Source organism: Leptosomus discolor, chromosome 1, assembly GCF_034619465.1.
Source record: "Leptosomus discolor isolate bLepDis1 chromosome 1, bLepDis1.hap2, whole genome shotgun sequence".
In the NCBI taxonomy this organism is placed as follows: domain Eukaryota; kingdom Metazoa; phylum Chordata; class Aves; order Leptosomiformes; family Leptosomidae; genus Leptosomus; species Leptosomus discolor.
This window is the reverse complement of record NC_141391.1, coordinates 157,631,629-157,652,347: the sequence shown is the minus strand read 5'-3', so window position 1 is coordinate 157,652,347 and position 20,719 is coordinate 157,631,629.

The window sequence follows — 20,719 nt, the reverse complement described above, 5'->3', positions numbered from 1 at the left end:
CAAGCCCGGCTCCCGATTTACCCCACTGGCTTTGGCAAGCCACCTCAGGCTCGTGCTTGGCTTCGATCTGCTGACACGCTCCAACGAGGGTATTTTCTTCCTGGGTCTTCTGCAGGTGGGGGTTCAGCTTAGTTAGACCAACCCAGTCTCTGTGTGTAGGCTAGTCCTGCTCAGATCCTTAGCAGGGATCTAAAAGGAGACGTATCATGAACCTTTAGCTTATAAGATCATTAAATAACTGTAACTCTGTAATATCACTTATAAAAAAATGTCCTTTTTATCCAAGTGGCTACAGTTCTGATAAATGAAAGAGAATCTGCTGTTGTGGTTATATATGAACAAAGAGGACTGTACAGGCTTATCCGAGGCCCATAGAAATGAAAGGAAAACCGAAGACTTCAAGGCACTTCAAATGTAGGCTCTTCTAACTAGTAGTCTTTGATTTTAAGGATTTTTATCTCAAACTGAAGAGGACAAAGCTACTGTTTAAAATTAACTATGAGCATTTGAATGGCATGATAAACTCTCATCTGATGCTGTAGAAGGAATCTTACAAACAGACTAAGATATGAGCTCCAATATTTAAAACACAAGGGAAGAAAACTTGAAACAAAGCACAAAGCTAATTAGAAAAAAATAAGAAAATGTAACAAGGAAAAAGTCTAAATAAAGTTCTCCATGGCAGTTTGAATGAAGCAGGGAAACACATTGCACCACAACTGAATGTCTTCCATTAACCTGTTTCACCTGACTTTAAACATCAAAGGGAAAAGAAAACAGAAAAAAAAAAAAGAGGATAGAAAATGCCACTGCAGCAAAACATATGTTAAAACACGTGAAATATATTTAATTATGTAGTATTTAATGCATCGCCTTGTGACCCCAAAATACAGTATTATCTAGTGATTCTTAGGTGTCAATGAGTGCTGATCGGAGAGCTGCTTTCCCTGCCTTTTGTGTGAGTCTGTTGCCTTTCTGGATGATGAACTATTGCTGGAATCACTCTTTCCCTTTTTCACCCATCCCAGGTCCAAGTCACCATTGATTCATTGAATTCTGTGAGCTTTCAGATAGTGTCTCTTCAGTTGAGTCAATGATGATCTTGTTCTGCTGTCAGAGATGGACAGACCTGTTCCCCTGATGCCTTAGTCAATCTGAGAAAGCTCTCTAGGCTCACCATGCAGTGAAAAATGAACCAGATCAGGACTTTTTATAGTGGCAATTTTCAATCTGAAATCTATATCAAAACCTACTGTTTTAATAATCCTGTATATCATTACAGTAAATGGCATCAGAGAGCTTACACATTGCCCAACTTACGCCCGGAGAGTACCATTTAATCAAATTTATTTTTGTTTAATTTTTGTTTCATTTCAATTTAAATCCATGAATGTATGTGTGATAGTCTAATGCTGGTATGTGAAAACCAGAAAGCAAAGCCTAGTTAGGAGAAGCAACAGCAAAATGGTATGAGTGTTTCTAAGGGATGAAAAGTGTGTGGTCTTCATTCAGATTTCAAACTGGTTTGACCCCATGTCATCCTATTGGCTTTAGTTATTGTCCTGATTTATGTTAGCACAGACAAGAGCAGGATTAGATATAAGTGTGGTAGTCCATTGTTTAGAAGAAACATGTTTGTTTTCTATACTCTCATCCAGAGAAGCTGACTAGAGATAAGTTATTTCAAATATCTTCTCTTTTTAAAAGAAGGTGTACAGAACCAGCTGCGTGCCCATTTCATACAGAATTTAAAATCAGAGATTGAAACGCTACAGAAAAAAAAGATAGTTCTAAATAATTAGCAAAGCATTTTAGACATATTTATATTCTCAGTATTTCAGTAAGTAACATACACAAGAAGATTAATTTTGTAAGTGAACTACAGATCTTATCAGCTGCAAATGCTGTGATTATGTTTTTGTTAAGTTGGACCCAATTAACTGAAAAAACTGCTATATGCCTTTTCATGTGTACCTAATTTATCTTGCACTGTTACTAAAGCCCACTTGACTACACTTATTCTTGTGGAGACCAACTTTTTGAAATGGGAATAATATGTTGCTTGCAAGCTGAATGTAAAATAAGGCTGGCTTAGCTTGGCTGAATTTTGGAGTTTTGATGTAGTTAGAGGAAAGTTGTGTCCTCACTTGCATACCACCCTGTGGACACTGGGACTGGGTAGAGCCTCCAGAGTGTAGAATGTGGTCCTTACTGTAAAGTCTAATATGGCTTAAAACTAGAAAGCAATACGAATAATGTATATCACATTTGTATTCATAACCTGAGCTGGTGAAACTAGGTGTACTAGCAACAGAGAACTGAGAACACTTAGATCTACGTGGCACTGGCTAGCATGAAGAGCCCAAGGAAAATCAAACACAGCATTGGTAGCATGTCAATAATGTGTTGGAATATGAAGATTGGCATGGAGTCTGCAGAGAAGGGTCCTGTTTAAAAGGCAATTGGGGGTAGATAAATAGTTTTCCATATCATGGAATTATTTCTGTTAATTGGACATGCTGGAGCCTGATGTGGTAGCCACTGATGTCCTCTGTTTTAACCCTGACTAACTTTAGTGGGAACAAAACGGGGCTGAGAACTTCTAGACCAGGAGTTGCCTCCTTTGCTTTCTTGCTACCTCTATATCTTCCGCTAAATGACATTTCTGCAGGGTCTCTTCCAAAGGTGCTGTGGTGCTGGGTCAGGCGAGTCTGATCCCTGTCCTCAGTCCCGGGGACACAGAGAGGTGAGAAGAGACAGGGCAAGAGACCAGTTGGGGAAGGTGGAAGGGCTGGAGAGAGTAAAGGATGGAAATGGGGAAGAGGACCTGTATATATTGGCTTGGGATTAGATTTTGTGACCTCCAACCTGTGATGTGGTCCCTGTGAACAAAGCTCTGTGGAGTCCTGTTCTCAGCCTGACGTGAGACAGTGATGAAAGGAAGTTTTCTGCTTTGTGCTATCTCACGTTCAGCATTTTGCCCATAAAATTTTATTGCAGGAATTGTAGATGATAGTGTCTCAAGGATATGGCTCCCCAGATAATTGTGCCTCTGCCTCTGGGATTTATACTTCCATTCCTAATTTCATGTAAACTCTTTTAAAATGCTACATCAAATTATGCTGAGAACATTAACATTGTGAAAAGGATGTGTAAGAGTCAAGAAACACTGAAAATGACTCACCTTCAGCTGTCTCCTGCAGTATCTGTGTTACCATACAGCTTTTAACTGAAGAATGACACTCTGGTTTGCAACAGAATCCCACTGAACAGTGAACAGGGCATTTAAAAAAGTGTTTTAAGAACACTTTTAACACATTTTTTTTCCTAAAAAAAAAGAGAAACAGAGATTTAATAAATAGGTGGACTAGAAGTCTTGTTTATATGATGTTTAGCATGGATGTATGTGTTTAATGTGATGAAATGTTGTGAATATTCCTCTGGACAGACAGACATCTGTGCTACCTTTCAGCTAGCTGCAGCAGTTACTACTGCCAGGTAGCTATAGCAAGCACCTAGCTAGCTGTAGCAGCGTAGTCTCAGCATGACAGAAGAAATGGTCATTTATCTAGCTTCTGAGTGAACTTTGGAGCTTGCATTGCATTTTGTGCTACTGAAGCCTAGGTGGTTTTAGTGCCTGAAGTAGCAAGTTAGCGGCAAACTCCGCGGTGACCTGCAACCATTGCCTGCAGGGTAGAGACAACCTCACTGTCAATCACTGAGATTGAATCTGATGTTGATAACGAAGTTTCCTAGAGATGATCCCCTCTCTGGTTTGAGAATTGTATGTAGAGAAGGATGACCTTTAGCTCAGAGTGCCCGCTTTTGTAAGAGAGGACAACATATGGACATTCTGGTATTTTGGAGTCCTTGGAGAATGCAGTTTCTTGGGAAAAAAAGTAGGTGTTACAAAGTTTGTGTGCCTGAATGTTAGGAGGTAGACTGACTAAAACAGAGCTCCTGCAGGCACAGTGACTTCTCCAAACACCACAGTGTGCCAGGAATAAAAACTATTAAGAAAACAGCAATAAAATGCTTTGTCAGTGGTGAAATTCCCCAGAAATATGGGAAGCCTTAAATGGTGCACCATTTTGTGCTTGCAAGCAGTTGTGCCTGTAAAAGAGGACTGTTGAAAAAGTCTCATTATTTCTGTAGGCAGTAGTTAGCTTCGTATTTTGGCATGCTTTAGTAGTTTCAGTTAAACCTGGCAGAGTGGACTGGGTGTGAAACTGTGCTGAGGAGTGTCGCACTAAATCTATAACAGAAACCAAAATGAAAGATGAAATATTTTGAGTGAACTGAGGTTGAATCTCTCATCTTCATGGAAGGCAAGTAATTTTCTGAGGGTTGGGTCCTGACCACAACCCGGAGTTGAACACCTCACGTCATTGAGCAGTTCAGAAATAATCCCAAACAGCACAGCTAGACTTTGCCAATCCACAGAAATTTTCCTCTCCAGAATGAAGTTTATATTAAAGGGTCAGCACTTCCCTGAAACACAGTTGGGTTGAATTTACAGTCAGGACATCAAGAAAAAAAGAGGCTGAGACAGGAGGAGAGATCTCGGTGACAGCCCAAAAAGGATAAAACCTGCACTGTTGCCAAAGGAAGTGAAAAACTGGACAGAGTCCAACATGGACGGAAAGGTACAAAAGTTGGGTTAGAGAGGGTCAGCCTGTGAGAAGCAGGACTCTTCAGCCAGGGGAGGTGGGGGCAGTGTGGATGCTCACTGCCATGGCTCCTGTGGATCCTGTCCCAGTGGGCACTGCACTTCTCACCAGTGAGCAGGAGGACCTCGGTTCAAACCCGATGTGTCGCCAGAGGCAGGACTCTGGCTGATAAAACTAAAGGTTAAATCAGAGCTCCTTCTGATTGAAAGAAGATTGAAAATACCTATTGATTCTCCTTGCTGCATGATTCCCAAAACAGTGTGGTAAGCAGCGTCTCTTACGAAGTGAGAATTACTGGGTTATGTGTGCTAATTAGGGCTCTGATAGACATTGTCTATTGATTTGTCTATCAGGCTCCTGACTAACATTCATATTTCTGCATGAAGGAAAGCACTGAAAAATAGCTTGAGTCTTTTTTTCCCGCTGTCAACTGGCTGAGCAAAGAGAGGAACTGTTGGAAATGTTGCTGTGGGTGCTTGCCTGGCTCCTGGGTATTTCTGCATTTGACTTTCCTTCTAACTACTCGTAACAACATAATGCAATTTTTTTTTTCACTGCCATGTTTACAGACATTCCCATCAACAGAGGAATCAAGCACAGTACTTACCTTCATCTGCTTATGACGGGTTATTAATCATGGCGCACCTGATAGAAAGTTGCTCAAGGCATTGTCATGGGCAGAAAAAAAAAGCAGAAGCAGCCTACGATGCCTAGAAAATAATGAATTTAAATACAAAGTAACTGTTTATGAATATAAATACTAGTGTAGGTATACTTATTGCTGACTTTGTTTTGATCTTTGATTCTGAGATGCAAAGAGAAAGTAGTCCTTGCCCTTTTTGGCAACAGAGATTGAGAAAGCATTTCTGGTGCTAAGAACAAAAGATGAGGCATGGCAAATTATGATCAATCCTTTTTTTGTCTTCCTTTTTGACAGTACTACTTTAAAGGAAGCGTTCCCCTTTAAATAAGAGTTCTCTTGCTGTCAGCTGATTTTTCTACATGATTTTAAATCCCTCCTATAGCAAAGAAAAATTAAATGGGTTTTTGCTAGTTCTATAGCATTTGTAACAATGCAGGGAAGAAAAAAAGCCCATATAGTGAGCAGACAAAGGAGAGGTGGAAGAAACTTCAAAGAAGAATGATTTACAAAGGAAGAGTAAAGTGGTATGAAAAACAAGCCAATGGAAGAGGCAAAGACCCTGTATGAAATTAAACCCTAGATAAACTGGGCCAAAAGACAAATCCTGCAAATGCAAGTATATTAATTGACTTGTACTTGTGAAAGATACACAGTGCAGAGTCATGTTTTCCATTTTTACTTTGTCTTTCCTGAAAAGGCTACTGTTATTTCCCTCCTAGTACTGATCAATGCAATGGAAAGCTTGTTTTCAAATAATGTCATTTAATAGAGAATTAAAAAAAAAAAGGTTAGTTAATGAAGAATTGGCACTGTTATTGAGTCTGTGACCGTGGGAGGGAGAACATTAAAAAAAAAGCCATCCTAATAGACTGCAGTAACACTATAACATCCATGTATTTAGTTGTCCAGAAGATGCTTTTAACAAGATGTATCATAAAGGGGAAAAAAGCTGTTTATTGGTAAAGGTCAGTGTTTGTTTACTATCCTGGTTTTGCTTTTCCGCAACAATGAAATGAGTGTACACACTATGCCAATACAACCCTCGCTCCTCGCACCAAGCTCTTGAACTGAAGCCTTATGATTCAAGGAACATCAAAAAAGAGCTCCTGGCTTCCTCCACAGCCATGCCCATCCAGCCCATGACAACTTGTGTCAGAATTTAGACCTCTGATGGTAATTTCACCTATGCACTCACTTGCATATGAAGGGCAGGTGGTATTTGATGCTTGCTTAGGAGGCGGCAGCCCTCATCCTCTTCTCACATCCATTGCATCCATAGCATCTCTTTAGTTCTTGTTTCTCTCTCCAACTCAGTGGGTGAGATTTTTAAAGCAGCTTAGAAAGGTAGGGTCCTAAATCTCAGAAAAACTACTGAAATCTGTATTTGTTAAATGCTCTGTTTGGTTTTGAAAATGGACATAGGACATACAAGACCTGCTTGTATCAACTCTACCGCTGCATCTCCAGATATTACTTTCTCAGACATTGTGGACCAGCTGGGCTCCATCTCCACCTCTCTGCTCTTAGAGAAAGACAGGAGACACTATCTAATGAATTCTGGGACATACAGAGTGCTAAGGGTGTTTCAATGCATCTAAGACCTTAGTGTTGCCATCCTCATCCATTCTCACACTCACACACACAAGCACGTTGACGCACACACAGACAAGCAATACTGAATTGGGCTTGTCTGTTCTACCCCAAAACGATGAGTTAAGACACGTGAATTGAAACAATCAGGGGACTTCAGGTTACTCACATTGCAAATACAGTGTGTTTGTCAGTTTACAATAGATCATCTCATTGTCATGTAAAAGACAGTGTGGAGAATGTTAGTCTACACAAACGTCCAATTTGCCTACTTGTAATGAAAATGCTGTTCTCTGGGAATGCTGCTGCAGCGTTTTACATGCTCTCTCGCTCGCATGCACATGTTATACGAAAGGATGCTGTTTTCATAACTGAAAAATATCGCTGGAGACTAGGCAGTTTTATTAAAAGTTTGTCCCCTGCTGGCAGTTTACATGTTTTGACAACCTCTTGGAAAGCAGCAATAATCAACTTGAGGCCACGCTGCATATGGCCTCAGTGATGCATGGCGGGAGCCGTGGAGACCCAGCTCCGTATCCTGCCTGCATTCGCCCCCAGTGTGCTGGAGTGGAATACCTAGTGCAGCTCTGCACTCATTACCACCTAATTATCTGGCTCAACGTCTTTCAAAGTAATTTTTCCTCATCACTAAGCTTGGTCCAAATACTTTTATTTACCTGTGCTGACAGATTTTCTTGTTTGAAATAGTTTTATGTCATCCTGTCTTAGCCCACTTGTGGCTCCAGTCTGAGCAAAGGCTGCACTGAGGTATCAGATGTGCATTATCCGTGGACGCCAGGGAGCTCTGCTTTCTGCTTGCCAACTATAGGTAATTTTGCAAAAAGGGGAGTAAATTCTGGGCTCCCCTCTCTATATCCTAGTACAACTTGAACCATCACATACATAAAACTAATAAACTTATTTTCCCCAAAAACATTATAGTGAATCCTAGGCCACAGAGTAAAGTCAGTAAGAGGGTGACAGCACAGATCTGTCACAGGGAACTATAGTTTAAATGGACAAGCTCTTATCTTTCCAGTGCCTAGTTCTTAGAAATTAAACTGTTAAAAGGAGGTCTTTGGTATTATGTACTTTATCTATTACTTCCAGATGAATCCTTTGGGTGTGAACGAGGATATAACACAATGTTTGTGTGTTGTGGTTTGGTAAAATAAAATTTTGTTGCATTTCATGGATTTACTATTGATTTTATAGATATTTGTACAGAACTTGGAAAGAATAACCTTCCAAGAAATGATTGTGGAGGGAATGGGAACAGTTTCGAGAATAAAGATAACCTATTCCATACAGCATGAATTTCACAGGACTATACCTGTGATCCCTGGGATTAAAAAAAAAATCTCATTTATTATTGTGACCTGCAGTTTCAGAACTGCTGACAGTACAGTACTGGCATATTTTGGCTTTCGAATATTGCTCCATTTTTGCCTACATATGAACACAGTGGACAGTGATGGGTCAATTCAGCAGTAGAACAAACAAGGGTGTAACCTAAACATCATGGATTTCAGTTAGAAAACAGATGAAAATGTAAAATGGCCAAATACATCCCTGAAATGTGCTGTTCAGTGGGTTTTCTTGGGAACTCTAAATAACACCTTGGGTAGCAGAAGATTGGAAAGCATTGAGGCTGTATAGGAGAAAGTTTTTCCTATTGAGAGACCAGTGATCACAACATAGTATGAAGTTTTTTTTTTTCCTATTCTAATATGTTCTAAAATGGTATTTTTGAAGTCTCTGCTCATCCAGGGCTCCAGTTAATAGAGGTGTGAAGGATATATTTTTAGTACTCCTTGATTATCTCTAGAGACCTCAGTGAAATTTGCCACCTTGCATTACTTGCACAGAATATGGCTTTTGGATGATGTGGGTCAGAAAAAAGGGAAGATAATGTAAAAAATGGTGATACTTATAGGTCAGTGAATCCCAGCTGGAGGAGCTTCCTACAAACCCATGTAACTGCCATGATCAAAATAAGAGAGGCTTTCTTTTCCTCTAGTGAAAAGGAAACCAAAATTCAAGAGAAACTTTCTACCCTGCACACAGCTTTATCACAGCCAGATTGCCTCTGCTGAGATCCAGAGCTATGCATGTCTTCTTATGAGGAAGAGCCTTACTCACTATGACTGGAGTGATTTAATAAAACATCCTGCAAAAGCCTTTCTTGAGGCTTTAACTTGTCTTTCATTTATCCTTCACCTCAGTGCTAGATCTAAATCCATCTGGTGATCCTCTGTTATGTCTCGTGAAGATAGGCTGCTCTTTCCAGTCCATGTTGTGGAAACTTTTGCCCAGGCCCTCGCCTGCAGTTTAATTTAACTTCTGTAGATTCCCAAGTGCCTGCCCAATCCAGTACCTACCAAGGTCTTTCTTTTGCATTCCATGGAGAATATCACCATCATCTTAGAGTAATTTTTGCAACTTTCTGCATATTTCAAAATCCTTATTTTGCTTCTTATTTTCATTTTCTCCTCTGCAGCATCCCTATTTGTTGTATCTGGGCTCCTTTTAAAAAACATCCTATGTCCCCTTCATTTTATTCAGTGATGATGGTTGTGAAATATGGTTTGTCTGTCCCCAGTCAAACTTTTTCTGATGCTGCTTCTTTTTCCAGATCTGCCCCTCACCTTTTCTTTGTTGAAATGCTAGCTGAGAGCAAATACCCATTACAGTAATTCGCATGCCTGACAGCCTGCATACAGCTGGCCTGTGCAACTAAGAAATCTTATTGATGTTGCCTACATCTGTTTCTGTTTATCGTTTCAGTATTTGTTCTTTTTTAAGGTATACTGGTGTAAGCAAAGCAAACTTGTTTGGACCAGAAGTTGTCTTGCTTTTCAGAGATTGCCCGATAATAGTACCCAAGGGAGACTTGGTGTTAAATGGGGCCCTGAGTACTAATTTAGTATAAACATTATAAACTTCTGATAAACATGAGCAAGTCTATACATTTCCGGAAGGAAATATGGGATAATTTCTGCTTGATAGCTGGTGCTATCAGCAGGATATCCTGCTGATCCTAGTGACAGGACAAGAGGTGATGGGTACAAACTGAAACACGTAAAATTCCATCTGAACCCAATAAAACACTTTTTTTGGTTGTTGTTTTTGTGGGAGCTGCCCAGAGTGACTGTAGAGTCTCTGTCTGTGGAGGTACTTAAACCCCATCTGGATAAAATTTTGGGTAACCTGCTTCTGTGGTCCCTGCTTAAGCAGGAGGTTGGACCAGGTGATCTCAGAAGGTCCCTTCCAGCTTTGATTCAGAAATTCTGAGATGCCTTATGGTTGAAGCATTGAATTAACAAATTCATTGTGAGACCAATGGGGAACTTTCTGTCAAGATGGTTTCCCAAGCAAATAGTCAGGTTCTACAGAGTCAAAGTTATGCTGTGGAAAAATTTTGCCTTTATTAAAATTGTTCAATGTTGTGACAAGAAAATTTAAAGTGTTTATTTAACTTTGAATTGTTAATTTTGGAGCCTACATCCATGCTAAATTTTAAGTATGTTTAAGGAAAGTAGCAGTCCACAGACTTTGGGTGCAATGCCACAAAGGAGATACCATTTCAGCCTTGGCTCTTTGGGAGTGCCCATCCTTTACCAGGCAGCTCTGTGGGTTCCTTGGGGCATGACTGGCCACTCTGGATGGATCCAGACTTACTTTTGTGTTCAAAGCATAGGAGAAATAGTGTGGTTTACAAGGGACAGAGATGTAGCTTTGCATTACAACCCCCCCTGATTTTTCCTCTTCTCCAGAATTAACCTCTTGGCTAAATGTGAGCCTCTCTATTCCCGTTATTGAAGTGCCTGTTGATTGTCATTAACATCTCAGCTGCACAAGGAAGCAGGTTTGCTGTTTTGAAACCACAAGTCTGAACGTCTTTTTGACATCCAACTGTGTAGCTAGACTTTTATTTCAAATATCACTGTTGTTATTTTCTACTACATTATTATTAGCTGCTGCATCATGGGACAACTCTAATTCTTTCTTTAAAATGCAGTCAAAACTTCATACTTTTACATGGGCCATTCATAAGGTAAAAGTGGTACCAGCGTTTCAGATGTGTTTTGACATGGTGAGAGCCTTTCATGACTTGCAGAAAGCTGCCTGCATTTCCAGTTTGGCCCAGAGAGCCTAGAAATTACTGTTACTGCCAGAAACATGGTTAGTACTTGCTAAGAGGAAAAGAAGACTTCTAAGTAAAAGATATATACACTAAGCAGGGAGACTTAAAGATCATGGCATATTGTTTCTAAAATATTTGAACATAGTATCAGCGTTCTTTATCTAATGCATTAATGGTTCTTTTTCTATACCAGTCACCCACTAGCGTCAATATGGGTCTTATCTAGTGTATTTGCTGCTGTATACGGCTGCCTGGGAGCCATAATATCATGTCAACCGTATTGTCATGGACTTTTAAAAATACTTTGCATATCCTTAAATTATGACTGTTAGTACTGGAGATTAGTGTCCTTAGTCAGACTACTGCTGTAGGTAATGTGGAATGATAGGCTCTTATTCTAGCAGAGCTTGATTTAGGTGCTCTCTCCTACTTGCCCTTTTGAAGCCCAGTCTCTCCAGGCTGCACCCAGAAGACTGAAGTCTGCAGAGCCATTCTGCAGCCCTCCCCATTCCCCAGCCTTGAACATTTTAATGTACAATACAGACCTGAGCAGATCTTTAGTCTTGACTACTGTTATAGAAAACATGATTTTAAAGAATGTTCTTCTGTATCCGTGGCCTCATTTCTGTCAGTTTTGCTGAGTTTTCCACTTTGTAGTTAATTCACATAAATACTGAAGCGTGGTCAGTCAGGCTAATATTATTTCCTTAGACATGTTTACTTAGATAGGAATAATGACACCATTTTGCTAGTGTATTTCGGGGGGTCTTGCAAGGGTAAGCTGGATGGGTGCTGCTAGTGTTCCCTTCTGTTTCCAAATGGAAATAACAGCCTGGACAAGAAGTGTATGAATGGGTAAAGAAGACGATTATTATATGGAAATTCTCAAATGGAAGGAGTGCTTGTGTTGGTCAAAATATATTGTTCATCCCAGGCTTTATCCATGCAAGAAAGCTGAGCACTTGCATGCAGCCACTGACTGGAAGGTGTGTGTAAGAAAATTCCCAATCATCTCCTGCGAACAGTCCTTTCATGATTGGTCCAAACATTTCCAAGTTGTATGTTCCCTCAGGAAGCCTCTCTTTCTTTGTTTTGTCGAAGCAACTCATCATTAACAACTCTGGTTTGAGAAATGAGCCCACGAATCAGTGTTTATGTTATCTAATACGTATCATGTTCATGCCATAAAATGCTGTTTTTCCTCAAGGTGCTGTGGTTTGCTAAGTTAGATGCCTTGTACAAATTCAAATGCACTGTATCAACACAGACTGTGCAGTAAAAAAGTGCGAGGAACTCAAGCTAATAATGTACTCTGTAGCGATATTCATCAACCTGAATGGCTTCTTTTCTCAAGTGCAAAGAAATGTTCACTTTGCTTCCCTTGTGCAGGGTAGGTCTCGGTGTTTAGAATTCCAAGGTTCAGACTAGAAAAGGCATTCAGGATACCATGTCCTAGTGGATGAAGTCTTTTAAGTGCCTTTGTGAATCTGAGCATAAGGGAGTGAAGAAATAACAGAAGCCCTTTTTTTTATATAAGCCAGGATCTTTCTTTAGCTTTCTTTTCCTGATGCTTTGCGTCTTGAATTGTAGGCAATAAATGCATTGAAATATTTTTTCTGGAAAAAAACAGGAAAACAAGCTAGCACTGGAGATACAAACCACTTCCTCAACAAATTGGTAAAGGAAATTGCAGAAGTTGTACTTTGCACATTGTCATGAGATGTGTGCTTTACCTTTATTTCTCAGTATTATCCACCTATTGATTTTAGTTTTCCTATAAGTGATTCTTGCTGTTTCTTCCACATTTACTTTATGATTGATGCAGTAACCTTTCACTGGCTTAGAAATATATTCTTTAAAATGCAAGGTAAATTCAGAATTCAAATATTCCATATTCTTTCTGTGTGGATTGCCCTGAGCTATATGTTAAGTAAAAGAATAATAATATTCTGGGAAAAAAAATCCAACTTTAAGAGTCTGTTTTCTTTTCATGGATTCATGCAAGCAGTGAGGACTATCAGCTGTGATACGTAAAAGCATGTACCACTTGTGCTCAGCATGTCAACAAAAAACTCCATTAACGTTTCTGAGATGTGAGTGTGGCATCACAAGAAAAAGTGCTTCAACAGTGAACCCAAACTAATGAAAGAGCACCTTTCTTCATCTTGGTGGGTCATATGTTCTAGATGTTTTGATTTAACTACTTGGGAAAAACTTCTGTGGCGCTTTAATAAGCTCCATTTGTAGGTACATTAATTTGCCATTTTCACACAGATTATTTAATCAAAACATCTCATAGCTTTAGAGCTTTACAAGCATTAGTTTGGTATCCCTTATTTCACCTTAGAGGAATGAGTTAAAAGCTACCTTTTTTGACTTACGGTGATACTGGAACAGCGGTAACATGAGATTTGCTAAAGGACATGTCATCTGTGAACTTGCAGCCTCTCTGTGTGTACACCACTGGACTGCGCTTGCTTCATGTGAGATATTTCTAAAACTGGAAATAGTTTCTTAGTTCTGCTCAGTTACAGCTTTGCAACGCATAACAATATCCAAATACAGTTGTTTGTAACGAGCGTTGCTGATAGCTTTTCATCTGAGGAATCTGCTCCCTGATGAGTGATGTGTAAAAAGGAAAATTCTGCCAGGGTGAGTGTTTAACTTGGCTTCTCACGCACTACTGTTTATACACCCCTTGTCCTTCCCTAGAACTTCTATTTGGGGTTAGAAAAGTTAAAAAAAATTGCTAATGATAAACTCAGCAGACCAGCAAGGTTTGCCAAGGAGTTTTGTTCATTTGTTTGTTAGGCAGGATGGTGTGATCTTGTCCCAAGATCATGGTGTTTTTGACTTAGAAGCGTAACTCCATATGGACCCTCATTGACTCCAAAGGGTGAAGAACCTCAGCCTGCTTTTGGGAGAATCCGCTTCACAGATGGTGTTTGAAACCAAATGCCCGTACATGATCGCTGTGAGCACTTGGGCTGGCTGTGCTACAGCTGTAACACACAGAGAAGAGAAGGCCCTGCTTCAGTAACGGCGACATGGGATAAGGCAGATGCAAGGTCTCTTGAAAGGATGGTGTGCACGGGAATGTGTATGTGCAAACATGCCCATATATATGGACATAAAAATCTATGTATGGATATATAACCTCATCCTCTAAATCAGTGAAATCATACTTTACACAGAACAGTGTGCTACTGCAGCTGGTGCAGGGGTGCGCCCAGCTGCAGGGAGGAGCAGGAGGCAGCCCCGTCCTTGTGCATGTGCCAAAACCAAGGGTGTTCCACACCAGCAACATTTTGTCTCGTCTGACAGTTTCTGAGGGTTTGGTTAAGTGCTTTGGTACTGCCCAGCCTGGGATCCAGGGAGCTGTAATTTATCTGCTTATTTAAGTGGATGGTATTTTGTATCAAATGTATTCAAAATTACCCCAAAAAATCAGATAATTTTGGATCCCACAAATGGACTCAGCACCTTATTTGCATTCATTGCTATACAACATCTGAGCATTTCTGCTTTTTTTTCCCCCTTGCATTCAACCTATGGAAATGCACTGATTTTGTGGTGGCGTTAAAATGACCTAGCAATATCCTTGTGCTATTTCAATGTCTTCTTCCACACTGAATTTTCTTTCTGGGGGGATGTGAGAGCACCGTGCCTTGTTTTCCTTTGGTGACCCTGGTGGTGATGCGCCTGGCTTTGCAGGGACCCCTCTGCTGCCCTTTCTTCCCCGGGTGTCCATTGTGGCAGGCTCATTCATGCATCCCTAAATTCAGCGCGTGCAGCAAAATGCCGACTTCCAGGGGCAGGAAGGGCCTTCCTGAAACCACCCCGCTGGCTCGAAACACCGCATTTGTTTTATGCTGTCCTCTGGAAATAGTCAAGACCCGAGGAGCCCGCCTGGCTTCCCACCTAGACTGGGCGAGCCTCCCCCTGCCCCGGTGGTGGGGAACAGCCCCTGGCCGGGCCCCCTGGCCCCCCCTGCCCCCTTAATCCCCCCACCCGCGCGTTGCCCAGCCAACAGGCCAGACAAGCAGGTGATGCATTGACAGGGAGCAGATGGTCTCCCGCCGAGGTAAGCGGGGCTCAACAATGAAACCATATTGATCATATTGCTCCTTTTCTCTTCTTCGGCTTCAACTTCAGTCTTGAGGTTTCGCCGCTAATAACATCCTCCCTCCCCCTTAGCTCCCCCCGCCCCCCCCCCGGCTTCATCACAGCCTGTCAGCACTTCTCAGAGAGCGGAGTGCGAGCCCTCACCCTCCCCACCTAGCTCCAGCTCTAGTTCCTCCCCTGCTGAAAAGCCCTCTGCAAGCAGAGGAAATCAAATGGTGCCCCACAACTTCCCTTCTCCAGATGCAGCCACCTTCCCTTACCCCCAAGACCCTATAACCCTACCCCCCTGCACTCCTCTCCCTCCTGCCCTCTTTCCAATTCAGCATGGGGGTGAGGAGCCTTTGAGGCCCCTTCTGCCCCCAGCCTGCCCCACCGAGGCATGATACCCTTCGCCACCCCATTCTGCACCTCTCTTTTCCTCTTTGTCCTGCCCCCTTAACCTTATTTGTGTGCATGCCTGTAGAAAGTAGACTAAGGAAATGACAGGTTTGCTCCCACCTGCCCTGGGGGAAGAGCTTCAGGGACCCCCTCTTCCTTTGCTGTCCTGTCCTCTCCTATAGCTGCCAGTGGCCACAACTCCTGCAGCCTGCTCAAACAGGTTTAAAGGAAAGCAAAAGCTGATGCCTTTCACTCTCTTTGCTTGTTACTTCTCCTCCTCCTGACTGCACTCCCATCTCCAAAAGACAAACAGCCAAAAATGTCCCCTGTGCTTGTTTCTTGCTCTTTCTCCCTAAGTATGTACTGGCAGAAGCCCAAGAAGGAGCCCTGGTGTTTGTGTTTTGCTCTTTCCATCATGTGTGTCCCCCCTGCCCCGCCTCAGATGCTGATGTAGACAAATAAGAGAGAAAACCCGAGCCATCAAGCCTGCCTGTCCCCTCCAGTCCTGTCCCGTTCACCAGCCTCAGCCCTGTATTCACTGCTGTGTGGAGATGCTAACACCGAGCGCTTCAGCACTGTTAGCCACTATTCACAATTTTAATACTAGCTTCATAGCTGTCACATAAATTCATTACCAACTTCAAGCTTAGAATGGCAAGAGGGAACTTTAAAAAGAAAGGAGAACCATGTAAGGAAAAAGAAAAAAGAAATCCCAAGGGCATTTTGCTATGGTATCTGCACATGTTTGCAGGTGGTTTTTGAAACTGTAACTACTGTAACTCCATGCAGTGTTTTCTAAAGTAGCTGTCACATTGTGGGTGTTTTTTTTTTTTTTTTTTTGGTCAATCTATTACCCTGGCACACACACTATGTTACAGTAGATAAAAATGCCTATAAAGGCTTCACCCCTCTCTGTCGTGTTGTTTTTTGTTTTTTGTTTTTTTTTTTTTTTCCTGAGGGAGTGGAGGGAAAAAAAAGAAAAAGAAAAGCAAAGAAAAAGGCTTGTGAATGAATGGAAAACAATGCAGGGTCACAAAGCTGTCGCAACCAATGTCATAGTGGCGCTGCTGGGCAGGCTTACAGAGGACTTGTTGTTCCTTGATTTTTATGGTGATCGGTAGAACGCATGTAGCACTTTGCGAACAGGTTTAGGACAAGTGGCAAAGAAAAGGCTCCTCACAATAAACTCTTTTCTACAGCGTTGGGAGCATTATGCCCGCAAACACCTGTGGTTTGCAAAGAGGGAGCTGTAAAGGACACACACAAAAAATATATATAAATAGAGGGGCGAGACATTGTTTTCAAGTTACACTGCATGTCAGAAATGTGCACAATGGTGGGCTTTTTTAACTCATCTGAGACTATGAAGTTTAGAAAAGCCTCAGAAATATTACTGAATACAAATGCCAGCATTTAGAGGATGCTGAGCTTGGGAGACAGAGAAATGAGATGAAAAGAGAAATGGAAAGATCAGCCTGGTAATCCGTCAGGGTATCAGTACTTCTCTGCGATGATGTGGCAGGAGCTAAGACTCTATTATTCCTTCTGAAGTGTGTCTCTGAAATGGCCACCAAATCCCCACGCTCTGTGAAGTGAGGGCTTGTGCTGAAGTCCAAGGAGCATCCTTACATATACCACCCAGCCCAAGGGGGCCCAGTCTAGACTTTCTTGTCTAGGTACTAGAAACTAGTTAAATATTATTAAAGTCTTAAAAAAAATTTCTCTTAATCTTGAATGTTGGAATAAATTATCAAAATATGATTAAGAGAATCTATAAAAATGCACCTCAGCTTTACCGAATTAATGTTGGTGAAGCAGATGTCTCTACACCCCAGGATTTCTCATTCCAGTAAATGTATTTTGAGTCAGGTCCCAAAAAATTATTGGGGTAAACACTGCCATCATTTCAGAGTAGGCAGCTATTTTCTTTCAAAACCTATAACAAAGTTGCTCATTAACATCCAGGAGATGTCTGCCCGGGGAGAAATACCTTCTCGCCCCCAGAACAGCCAAAGTTGTTCACCGTGTCATAAAATCAGAATCTTGCATGAAGCAGACTTTCTTGCCATTTGAAAAAAAAAAAAACCAACTTATTATGATTCTGTAGATCCTTGAGCCATTCCGCTTCTCTGTTGCCAGTTTTTCCTTTTGAATGCAATTCCTTAAAACTTCACATTTCTCTCTGTATATTTGGTGGTTTGTTTTTTTTTTTAACCTTAAAGGCAGTTACTAAATCCTGTTTTACTTTGGTAAATTATAAATAAACAAAATTCCTTGTCTTGATTAGTTCTGTTGCTAAGAACTTTGTTAAAAATAAAAAGATTCCTCAGTTGCCCCCAAACTTCATCCTACCTCTTCCTGCTTCTTTCAATTATCAATATAATTATGTGTGCAACTTTGTTGGCTTATAGAAATACCAGAGAAGATTGCTGCATGTTTCACTTGGAAAGTGATCTGATATTGTGGCTAGGGCATTAACCAGAGGCAGGGAAATCAGAGCATGGTCACCTGTCTCTTGGACACTCCTCAGTGCTTGGAACTATCATGTCCTGATTCATTTGGGAATCTCTGGACTCGGGCATGACTTTTTAAACCGATACACAAATAAATAAAGAAAGCAGGCTTTTGGATTGCTTGAAAGACAGTTGCATTTCTGAAGGATCTGCAAAAGTAAACAAATGCTTGGCAGTTTAAGATAGCTTGCCTGACATCTGCAACTCTTCTATGCAACTTTCCTGCAAATTGGAGTAAGTTGGGAGTTGCTATACTAAAGGAGGAGCTGAATAATGTGATATACATTGTTCTTAATAAATGAAATAATCTTTGCTGTTCCCCAAACACTTTGAATATGTTTTATTAAAAAAGGGAGCTCTTGTCTTCTTTTATATATATTTTTTTTTAAGATGCGTTGAAGCTTTTCAGTTTTATCTGAGCACTCAGGAGATACTTGCACAAGAAGAATTCAGTATGAAAACCCTACTGCTGCAATTTAACCTTGTAGGGATCTGGCTTATGTAGGCTAAGCCTACCGTTCAAAGTTCTATAGTTCAAAACTTTGGTTCCTAGTGCAAAATTCTTGCTTTTCTAGTAGTTATCTTTTGTATTAAGAAGACTGGAATAAATGGGTTTTTTACTCCTTAGATAGGCCTTAACTATAGAGTTGAAACAAAGTACAATGAATCTTTCTGTTGATCTGGGTGGGCTTTGGCTCACTTAAAACTTCAGTGAAATTGCTGTACAGAGAGATGCTACTCTAAATCTCTGAGTTTTTACCCCTTTCAGCAACTCTAATTGCCACAGTAAGTTTGTTGCATCTAGGAGTTTCAAGTCAAATGTACATGCATGTGTTCCTCTCCTGTTATGGGTTAGATATGCTTATCTTAGAACTGGCATTAATTACCCTGAGATAAACAACAGTCTGTTATCTTCGATTAAAGCATAACCAAACTTTTTTGTTTGGGACGAGCTTTGGGATATTTTGTGAAAACTTGATTCTGATTGGGTGCACTGAATATAACACTGTCACTCCTAGACCTTAGCATACATCACCAGATGGGGCAGAGGAACTATTGCTGTTCCCAGTCTGTGTGGGCTTTGCTAGAACAGGGTTGTGAATAAATGACATGTCCTTGCAAGTTTAAAGAAGGTGCAGTGCCATGTGTAGTCAGGCACTTTAATTATGTTACCAGTGAAACTGTGGTTCTCCAATTCCTCTTGAAATGCTGATGTGCTTACCTGTCCTTTATGATAATGAGGTTAAATAAGTTCAGCGTAACCAGCACTGATTTATTAGAAGGGTGATATTTTGCCTCTAAGTACTTGAGACTGATAGCTTGATTGTGTGGGGTAGATCTGCTTTCTGTACGCTTCACTAGTTGTCGCTTGAGCATGGACTGAGATTAAGATATTTTCTTTGCCTTTGGATCTATTCCAGACACTTTTTTGGACATCCCTGGACCATTCATCTTTCAGAAGTCTAAAGACATGTATACTACGGCCTATTTTGGTCAAGTTGAAGTTGATCAGACAGTGAACCTCATATTCAAATGGGTATTGGCTAGGACAATTACAACATAATTAATTATTGCAGTTTATCACTTTGTAAATCACTAGTTTGCAGCCTGATCCAGGAATCCTTTACAGCCTTGTGTAGTTCTGTTAATACCAATCAAGTGTGAGATCACAAGGCCAAAGCCTTTCAGGATTATCCATCTGTATACTTTCAGATATAAATAATATTACTGAAGTCGAGGGGACTAGTTAGAAGTACAAAGCTATGCATGGAAGCGGTTGCAGCAGTGAATCTCTAATTTGCCTTTGTTCATTATGAGCTGCTTGGCATAATTTGTTGTATATATACAAATACCTTCAGACATGTACATCTATATATGTGCTTATGCACACAAGCAAAATTTATCTTCTCTTCCAGCAGTGCCAAAGTACTTTCTTGACCATAAAGCAGAGAATGAGTCAAGGTTTTTGAAAACAGCTAAATACTATTATTTGTACTTTGTAATTTAGTTTTGTAATGTCTATAGTCATGCTTTTTTTCAGTTCTCATTGGCTCTGGGGAGTTTGCTGACTGCGGAAAGGCTATTCTGTTTGAGATAAAGTCTTCCTGACACTCAGAATATAGCCTTTGACCTACATCCTCTATTTCTGCTTTCTCATACGCACACTCTTCCTTTTGTTCATGGCAAGGAAACGGATTAAAGAGATAGCAGGCAGTGTGAATTTTCAGCTCTGACAGAGTCTTGAAGCATCATCAAATAAGACTATTACTTTGAGAAGGGCAAGCAGTATGCTTGGCTCAGCAGCCTGACAGCATGTACTGACCTGTTCTTGAAGGTGCTCTCCTGGGCAAAAATTGCTACCACTGAGCTGGATTTATCTAAGTAAGGAGTGCTGGAGTGGATACTACAGGGTTATTCGCTACACAGCTTTTGGATTCAACCAGGTTTCTCTAACGGGGTTTGTAATTAAACAGTATTTCAACTTCTAAATGCTTCAAATACATCCCTGTCACATCCCTGGTATTTGCAGTCATTGGTTTCTGCACTGTGGCAACAGTCTGGTTGTATGAAGTAAACTGAGGGACAGGAGCCCAAGTTTCCTAATTGTTTCCTGACTGCACAGAGCAGGGAGCCTATAAAAGAGTCGGGATTA